The following is a 10866-nucleotide window of genomic DNA, read 5'->3' as shown; positions in this document are numbered from 1 at the left end:
GACAGACAGACAGACAGACAGATAGATAGATAGATAGATAGATAGATAGATAGATAGATAGATAGATAGATAGATAGATAGATAGATAGATAGATAGATAGATAGATAGATAGATAGATAGATAGGCAGGCAGACAGGCAGCCAGGCAGGCAGACAGACAGACAGACAGACAGACAGACAGACAGATAGATAGATAGATAGATAGATAGATAGATAGATAGATAGATAGATAGATAGATAGATAGATAGATAGACAGACAGACATACAGACAGACAGACAGATAAATAGATAGATAGATAGATAGATAGACAGACAGACAGACAGACAGACAGATAGATAGATAGATAGATAGATAGATAGATAGATAGATAGATAGATAGATAGATAGATAGATAGATAGATAGAACAAAAGTAAGAGCCAACAGGACCAGAACAAAGCTTGCATATTTTTGGGTTCTCAACTCAAAATCACAACTTTGACAGCTAATTGTTTTACCGTCACTTTCAAACTTGTTCAATTATTTCCTTTTCTCCATATGTCCTGATGGATTCTGCAGATTTTGTTTCAATTTGCAAGATGAGATATATGTTCTTAAAATTTTTTAAAAAATCCATGTCTGTTATATTAAATTATAAACTTTTCTCTATTCTCCTGAATTATCGGTCATCAAAGTAAGCAAGTGCTATAGAATAGTCACTAGGTCTAGTTCTTTTACTCTCTGGTATTGTATCCTAGATTTAGGTGTTTTTGTTTTTTTTTTTTTTTTTTTTGCCTCAATAGCTCACTAGTTTCTTTATTTGTATTTAGCTAGAAAAAAATGTGTTGTACTGGAATTAAAGCATCGAGTATTAATCATTATTATTTTTTACGTCCCTGCTAATCCAACTAAGAAGAATTATATATGAAAAACAAAACATAATCAAATAAATCATCGGGGTATGTATTTTAGGTTAAAAATGCCTAGATTCTGGGTATTTTTCCAGAAATTTAGTGGAAGCACTGTTAGTCACTATTACAGACTTGAAAGATGGTAATGACATCATCTGTAGGTACTTAAAGGTAAGTACCATCATTAGAGCTTTAATTCTTCAGTTATCCCCCCTCTTCTATTTCTTTTTCTCTCATATCCTCTCTTACTCTCCCTGCTTTACTTCTTCCCCCCACCCCTCGCTACCTTGCCCTCCCACGTGACATAGAACGAACATCAAACTTGAATGTCTCCCAGAAGACTAATTTCCCAAAGCATTATTTATTTTCGAGTTTGCTGTGGCTTCCTGAAACCTGCGCCGGACACCAAAGAAGGGAGACGACCTCGGGAGGAAATAGCAGTTTAAACATTCAACAATTATCTCCCCTTTGATGTCCATGAGATGGGAAGAAAATTCATGGAACCGAGACACTTACTTGGGATAAGTTCAACTTTCCTATCTCCGGAGTGAAGAGATTAGAAAAGCTGGAATGAAAGGTGAATGGGAGGGGTGGTGTGGGGAGGTATGGTCAACGAATGTGGTAGTCATTTAAATGCATGAACACATGAAAGCTGAGGGAGATAAAAGACAATAATTCTTTTCAACGAAAAACGAAAGAGAAATTCTAATTCGATCATCATTGATCTATTCATCTGTTGACTAGGGAAAGGAAAAAAAAGAATGTTGAATTGAATATCTCCAGGTATAGTCCATCTTAGTTCAAAGCTTATTAAGTTTTCTTGTTGGAATTGGTTACGTTCAAGCTACACAAAGAATTATAAACAAACAAAAGAATACGACGGAAAGTTTTTAAACACACTATGCGATTGAAAAGAATAATGGATCAAAATGGATAAATTGGGAATTTGATTTGTTGACGAATTTGTGCATTGTACTTTATGTGCCATTTAATCCAATGTAATGGTCGTTTTAAGATACATAGTGAAATAGGTTTCCCTTCACCCAATGGCAAATTATTGGCAATTTATATTCACTCAGGCAGTGGCGTCACTCTTGTCGGTGTCACCTAGTTCGGTTAGCTCAGGGTGTCACCCCCTTCCATCAACTTTCTTAAAATATGTTCCAATAAACACTATTTTTAGTTAGTTTTTTTTTTTTTTTTGTTGAACCAATACAGTGAGCTGATTACCCATTTTTATTATTGCTACTCAAATGTCAAATGAGTGTCCATTCTATTATAAAATCACAATGCTTATGGTATTTATTCAATTGTTATTGCGAATTTTACAATGCAATTTATTTAAAATTAGAAACAGACTTAACAACGCCTGAACAGGTTTCCTTTGTTACACTTTGAGACAGAAATGATATAACGATGTGCTCTATCATTTAAACTTAAACAACCATCTAGATGTGTTTAGGCATATTTGGGCATATATCTAGAGATTTTATTATTATTATCTTTTTCAATCTGTCTACTTTTGCCAAGATATAATTTTTCTATTTGGGTGTCATCCCCAATAGGGTGTCAGCCGGTGCAGACTGCACCCCTCACACCCCACTAGTGACGCCACTGCACCCAAGCATATATACTGCAAAAGTTTCTGACAGGCAAATATACTGCCAACGTTTAACGCAGGCGCATGCACTGCACAATTTTAACCCAGGCACACCAACTGCGAAGGTTTAACTCTGACACATTCTGTAAAGGTTTGACTCAGTCACATAAACTGCAATGGTTTAACAAGCACATACATCACTAATGTTCAACCCATTCAAGTTACAGAGAAAGTGTATGGGGCTGGGGCAGGAGCTCGGTGTGTGGGGAGGGAGGGAGAGGCTGCATTATGACCAGCAGTTGTGCCAGATATGTCGAGAATTAATCGTTTCAGACAACATGTCTACCCAGAGGTTTAGGATGTTCAATCGAGGTATGTGATTGTGCATGGTGCGCGCCTGGGCGAAGGCGTATGAAAATATCAAAAGATGTGTGCATGTCTGTGCAAGGTTGAAATCTAAGCCAAGAACCGCAAGATGTTTCCATCTGGACATCGAAGGAATCAGTTTGGGAACTTCCTTTCTTTTTGTTGTCTCATCACCAGGGCTTTATGTTAAACACACAAACGTACACTACAAGCAGGGCCGGCCTTAGATAAATGGAGGCCCTAGGCGAAATAAATTTGGCGGTTCCCGAATGAAATAGAAAAAAAAATAAACTGCGAAATAAAAGAAGTTATGCAATTTCTTTAAAACCTAGTATACTCCAACTGTAACATTGGAGACAAGTTTTTTTTATTTCTTCTTGTAAAAAATGAAAACAAACGCTATGAAAGTCGGAAACCCAAGGCGGCTGCCTACTTTATTTATGCCCAGGGACGGCCCAGCTACAAACATACCAGGCGTTGGTATTGAAAGGGAGATTGTAGGACCAAAACAGCTGTCGCTTAGATTCATTTAGAAATACAAAAAAATTGTTTATTTCCCTTGAATATACGGCAAGGTAAGATATAAATATCACGTGGTTATGTTGGGGAATAAGTTAAGCCCCCTGTTTACATTATGAACTGAAAACGTTTAATACTAATTAAAAGTTGATTAAACTGTACACATAAAATGTAGGCTAATATTAATATAAGACACATCAAACAGAGTCTTCTATTGGGCGTGTTTTTTTCTGTAGGTATCCCATTTCAAATAGTATGTACTTTTCAATATTTAGTTTTTCATTTTCTTCAAAGCAATTGAAATTGAAGGGTTGACAATTTTTTTTTTCCAAAAAGTGTTATCATTATTACCATGATAATTGTCTGTCCCTTGATTTTTGTCAGTTCGCGTAACCAAATCCGTCCATTTTTCTCGGTCAGGAGCTGTTCTTAGCAGGATAGCAAGCCAGTTTTTGTTCGGACAACCCTTTCTTCGTGCTCCGTCCTTTGTACCTTGAAGGATGACTTTTGATTGTGAGTCATGTCTTACAATATGACCAAACCAACTCAGCGTTCGTCTATCCACAGTATTAAGGAGTTTCTCCTTTCTGCCAGCAAGAGGGTTGACTTGTAACAGTACAAACTCATTTGTCTTCTTTTCCTGGTATTTGATACCCAGCATTTTTCTGTAGTATTTACTCTCAAAGGCTTGAATTCTTCTTTCACCCTCAGCGTTCAGTGTCCAACTTTCGCAACCATATGGAGGTGTGGTGACCACTAGTGAAGAATACAGCTTTAATTTTACTTGGAAGCTGATATTACTCTTACAAAAAATCTTACAGTTTGTTCTTGGCAAAGACTGCGGTTTGATTCACAGAGACCCATGCCGATAGATATAAGATTTCGTTTTCAAGGAATACTTTACATACACAAATTTGAATAAATATTAACTTAAACGTTTTTGAATATCAATTGCACCCTAAATGTCGGTATTATAATTATTCATTAATCGCTTTTATAATTCATTTTTACTAAGAGGCAAGAAAAGAACTGTAACCTAGGCAAAAAGATGCGTTGAGATAATGATGGTCTTAGGTCTTAGGTTAAAGTTCTTTGTCCTAGCTAATGACAAACTTAAACTTGTTATCTAAATATATCTTATTGTTCCTTCACCAACAAAGCGATGGCCACCTTGCTCTGCTCTATATGTGGACGGGAGTGTCTCTCCAAAATAGGGCTCCACAGCCATAGGAAAAAGTGTTCGAGATGAACCATAGTCGTTCTACGACTCAAGGAGGCCAATACTAAAAATTAATAATTATAATATTTCTTTCTATGACAAGCTGCCTCTTTTAGTAGTTCGCAATCCGCAACTTTTATTACAGTTATAACGAACTGATTCTTCAGCTCAAATTTTTTATTGCTTTTCTTTTACCTAAAAGAAGTTGCGGTTTGTAGACAGAATAAGACTGGTCTGGTCCTGGGTAAATTAAGGAGGAAAGGAAGTTGTCTGGGTTTAATGCATGCGTGACTTTCTCGTGTAATGTACGCACATTATGATGACGTGGCTAGAAAACACATTTATCTCCATTTTCGAAGCCACCATTTCAACAGTCTCCCATTAACGAAACAATTAATCTCTCAGAGTATCAGTTTTCAGCACACAGACTGCACAATTTTACGTTTGGACGATTTTTTTTTCTTTCCCCGATATTAAAAAAAAAAAAAAAAACTAAACTCTTAACCGGTTCCCTCTGGTCGCCTGTCCCGTGATGCTCATCTCTGAGGTCAAAGTTGAATGTTCCCACGATTCGGAAATGCACAATGATAGTTAGATTTATATGTATATGTATATATTCTTTTCGGTTTTATGTTTGCAGTATACAACAGAATTTTGATGACCTTTTCGACCAGGTCAACAAAAGACATATCTGATGTGTGACCTTTCCCTCTCCCCCCGCCCTCTCTCTCTCTCCCTCTCAAAACTTATTCAGGACTGAAATTCATCTCATGAGTCCCACAGCAAGTTCAAGGACGACCATATGGCTTGTCAACAGTGACGCATGTTCCGGGTAGGGAAACGGCAAATGGCTAGAGGGAACGGGAAGAGGGTGGTTGGGTAGTCGTTGTTACGGGAATTCCCGAACATTTAGAGACAAAGTTGCCTCTTTCTCAGATCGGAAATGGGTGTTTCCTTCAGACTAGCCTCCCAGTTTCCCGAACCCGTTTAGACTTGATCTCGAATTGTGTTTATGTTTAAGACAAGGCTTCCGTTATCCTTGTGGCGTTCCATGGCGGTGCCCAGTGACTGTTTAGTCAACAAGTAGACACAAAACATTTCAGAAAGTAGTTGCCGTATGTGTTTTTTTGGAGGCGCCCTTTCTCACCTCTCCCACTCACGCCCCCCACCACTTCCGCATTTTTTTTTATTTTTGGGATGTATCAATGTTACTTCCACGCCCCTCTCCCTCAAAATAGAAATCTTTTAGTCTCTATTCTGGAACTTTAAATCCCCCCCCCCCACGGCGTTTTCGTTTACTGTTGCCCTTGTCGTCGGCATCTCCCATGGAACAGTAATCTCGCGAACTGGGAAAAGTCACGTGACTAGTTATTTGGTGGTCAAAGATTTACATTGCAGATAAGTCGCTGGACAGTGTCACAAATGTGCCAAAACATGTGCTTGAAAGTACATCTGGAGCTGACGGGTCTCACTACTCACCCTCGAAGACTTATAACCTTAACCATCTAATGTTACTCAAGCTCTTGTTACCTGAGAGTGTGTGTGTGTGGGGGGGGGGGGAGGCAATACACGGAGTCTTTTGTTTACTTTTGGCTTTAGTCGTGCTGGTAAGAAGAGCAAACGTTTCCCAGCATGCCTCCCGGTACAGACACCGAGATCCGGAGTGAAGCAGAGGCACCTCCAACTAGGCCTAAAATTGTCAAAAAGTAAATTAAAATTGACTCTTTCCGACACGAAGTTAAAAATATCACACGCTTCAATCAGGTGACTGCAAAGAGTCGCTCCACTAAGGCGGGAAAACGAGATCTATAATTAGACCAAAGGGGACAGCTCGTTTTATCCCCCCCCCCCACCATTTTCTCTTTCCCTATGGTAATTTACGTGTAAAACATTTGCATAATTTTTTTAGCAAAGTTATATTTCATGTGACAAATAGGACTAACCCTATATTCTCTCTTTGCAACAGTTTATATCCAAATATTGTCTCTACTATATATATAGGTCTGTGCTCTCAATACAGAGATTGACTTTCTGGTGTATTTATTGTAGCCAACACGGAAAGACTACAGTGTCATATTGGGTTTATGTCTTACCATGCATTTCAAAATAAAGATTGAAGTTTCAACAAACAATAGAAAAAAAGAATACTTTTTAAAAATCAAAGCCTATTTAAAGGCAACTAACCGCTAATTACTGACATTTATCTGAAAATTACAGGGTTTAGCTCCCTTTCTAATAAATAAAACAAAATTAATTAATTAGTACTAAATGATTAATTATTTGGTTAATTTTGGACTGATTCATATTTTGTCATCGACTATAAATAATAATGCTAAATTTTAACTTGATCCGAGAATGGGAATCGGGAGAAAAAACATTTTCAATTTTTTTTTTACCAGACAGACAGAGTGAATTGCTATAAACTTTCTAATAAAGAAATACACGACAACTGGCTGGAGAATGAAAAGAAGAAACTAGACGTGCAGAGCAAGCATTCAGATCTATATATATACGGGGCTATTTTGTGACGGTACGCACCGGTACGGTGTACCTGCACCTTTTTGAATGTGGGGAAAAAATTATTACTTTTCTTGTATTTTAACGTTTATTAGTAATTTATTAGTAGTTAGGTAATCAATCACTGAGTACCGGCACCTAATCACTGAGTATTTGTATTTATTATTTTTTTTTTTTTTTAAAAGCACTGTATATCAACAGAAAATATATCTCAAATGGTCTACGTAAGTGACAAATTAAGAACATCACACTGAAATGTAAACGTAGATCTTCTGTAACAAGCTCAGAGATCAGTGCAAGTTGATACAGTTTCAAAAATGCCTAATTTTAAAAGCAAAGGATCTACTAGAAAACATGGTGAGGGGTCTACGAGAAAAAACAGGTTGGGGAGCACTGGTTTAGAGAATATTTTCTAACAAGTAATGAAATCTAACGAACAAAAGATTCAGCAAATCAAATTTAAATTCATTCGATCGGCTGATAGTTTGTAAACAGAAAAATACAAATAAACTTCTTAAGTTACTGTAATAATGGTTTGCATTTTAAGAAACTCTCTCTCTTTTTTGTTTTTTTTAGTTCAACAGATATTATTCTTGTAAAATAATTGTCACTCGGTGAGCAGAGGCCAGTTTGATAAATAGTCAAAAGTCTTGAGTTGAGAAGTTACTTTATTTAAGAGAAGAATCCATTGAATCGTTCATTGAGTCCTTCATCAATGTCAAGGACGCTAAAGTAAACCACAAAATTGCAGCCTAAATAAAAGTTACAAATAGAAGAGTTACACATTTTGTTACGCAATGAGCACCTTGTGAGCCGAAAGGAGAGATTTACATATTATATTACTTTAAAACAAAATAGCTTATCAACCCTTATTTTATTTTATACACCGAAAATATGCTATTTATAGTTCTTCCGCCCTTCATGAAAATCTCCAATAGGTTAGGAGTTAAGGATATGCATACGTCTATTTGTTTGTCAGTCATTTCAAAGAACTACGACTAATTTGGATTGCAACTAATAATAGAGATAATACTATTAGTGTAACTCTGGGTCACGTGAAAATTCAAGAGGTTAAGTTAGGAAATTAAATAAATCTAGGAAAGATCTAAATAACAGGCAGTAAAAATACATTAGTTCTAGTTCCTCTACATCTTCTGATAGACATCATAGATCAGAGAATGTATTAGTCGTATTGCTCGTGTTACAGTTTGTCGTAATAAGAGATAGAAGATAAATGCGAAACCAAACCTATACCTATCTTCAACTCATCACAAAGTTTTTCTTTCTATACTTCTACAAACAAAACAAAACAACACAATACAGTTGAACACGCTGAGATGATTTAACATTTAAGAATGGGGTGGAGAACAAACCCATAAAAACCTATGAACCAAGAAGGGACGCTAAAGCTGATAATGGCGCACGTCCAAGGATCATAATAACTTCTTATAAAATGTCGGCTCACATCATCCGGTCAACCACTGCATGAACGGGACGAGGGGGGGGGGCTTAATGACGTAGCAAAAATCGATAATGTGATCTGAAAGACAAACGTCTTCTTAATCAGTGGCCATCCTGGGCTGAGATCTTCTTTCCGCCAACAGGGGCACTTAGCCGCTCTATCTTAATATCCTTAGAAAACGCCTCCCCAAGTAGCACACTAGCTTAGTGTATGATAAGAAACAAAAATTGTTTGTAGTTCTAAGTGTATCTTTTTACTAAGTGACGTAGATGGTCAAGGGACCTACGTCCATTTCCTAATTCTTTTCTAATACCGGCCCTTTATTTTCAGTCTCGGAAATATCAGAAATATGTTTTGTTTTGGTCAACAAAAAGAAGGCCTAGAATTTGTAAATTGTAATGTTTTGTGTGTGTGTGTGTAGTGTGATAGTATGCTCAGTGCACATACCTGTTGGGGGGGGGGGGGTAATCTGAGAGAAGGTTTCCGTGCTGCCTTTAGGCGCTCTGCAAACACAACTAAGCTCGAGTCGGGATTAGAACTCCAGCCCATTTGATAGCTAGCCTCGCGGTTTAAAACAATTAGCAACATAATTGTTAATCTGACTTCTTAGATAAACATTTGTTAATTCGTTGGTTGTTTCATGGGTTTCAGCTTCTTATCTTATCTTATATAATACAAACGTAACTTCAAAAAAAAAAATGAGTACGTCCTACGCGTCGTGCATTTAGTCATGCATGTTAACCAATGACCTAAATTCTGCCAAGTCACTGGTTTTCCTGACTGACTCAGGCAACCCATTCCATGCTCTAATATCTCTAGGGAGGAAGCAGCATTTCCAATCTTCTTTTTTAAATATATTGGTATATTGTTCGTCTACTCCTAAGCAAAAGCAATAACAGAGTCCCGGCATTTCTGTTAGGCTACTCCTCCCCCCTCCCCTTCAGCCACACCCCTCCGGATCTGACCTATGTGATCTCGGCTGCTTTAGCTACACTGATGACCGACCTTCTCCAAATCCAACTTTTTTGAATTTACTTGTAGGCCTAGATCTAGGACGTCCACCAATTAGATCTACTGTCCATTCTTCATTCAAAACAGATGCTCACTCTTAAAATATTCAGGTGTTCAATGATACCGGGAGGGGAGACCAACTCGCGTATCTTCTTGAAGACGCGTCAATCTGAGCATCCCCATCGAGGCTGGGACGTGTCTGCAACGATAAGTTTTTTTTAAATGAAATTCACGAGAAAATTTCATAACCTTTTAAAATCTCGAGCTCAGTCATAACAAGACGAGGATTAGGTTTTTTTAAAGTGCAAGTCTTATTTCTTCCTAGCAAGCCATCACAAACTTTAATGCTGCGCGTACTTACACGACCGCCAGGTTCATTTCTACCTTCTCACGCGCTCACTTTAATTGGTAGCTAATTGCTCCATCACGGTGTAGGTAGCACAGAACAACATCGACTTTTAACCTTTCGCCCCCTTTAGTTGAAAACATCTGGCCCTCACCGAGTACGCGCGGCTGGATTTGAAAAACAACCAAGATCGGTGGGTTGTGGCATAAAAATTGAAAACAACCCAGCCCTTTTTCCTAGAGCTCCACAATCAAACAAAAAACCCAGAACTCTTATTACTCAACTATTCGACAGGTCTTTTTTTTTCTGGGTCGGAAAATTCAAAGCGATGAGAAGATAAATAAACAAAATCAGGAGCAGTAACTCCTGGTCGGACACCTGGGCCATGTACCTTAACGCTATGCGCACAGGAAGTAATGTGCAAAAATAGACAAATTGAAATTCCGACCTGTGTGTATTATGAAAAACGTATAATAATTTATTATGTTCTTTATTCTTATTATGAGAATTCAGTAGATTAAGCCATGAATAATCAAATGTGTTTTCCCCACCAAGATGCAAAGATGGGCTTGTAAGAAAACATGGAAGACAATAGCTCTTCAATTCCGCATACATGACAATAGTGAAAGAAAGAAACAGTGCAGACTGCAGTTGTAAAAGGTTGCGTACTCAGATTTAAAAAATAGAATTTATTGGAAAATGTTTGCAAATTGTGACTTTGTCATTTTCATAGAATTTAACTTTTTCAAACTTTTTCACGTTCCCCTCTTCCCCTCACCAATTTTTTTCCCACGAACTAAACCCTCCTAGAAACACTTCAGGTTTCCATAGTCGCATCTCCCACCCCCCTTTCACCTTTCCAAAGTCACATCTCCCCTTTCTATAGTGTGTATAGTCGCACCTCTCCTCTTCCAGCAGAGAACAAGATTATTATTG

Source organism: Biomphalaria glabrata, chromosome 7, assembly GCF_947242115.1.
Source record: "Biomphalaria glabrata chromosome 7, xgBioGlab47.1, whole genome shotgun sequence".
NCBI lineage: Eukaryota > Metazoa > Mollusca > Gastropoda > Planorbidae > Biomphalaria > Biomphalaria glabrata.
Note: the sequence above shows the minus strand (reverse complement) of the source record.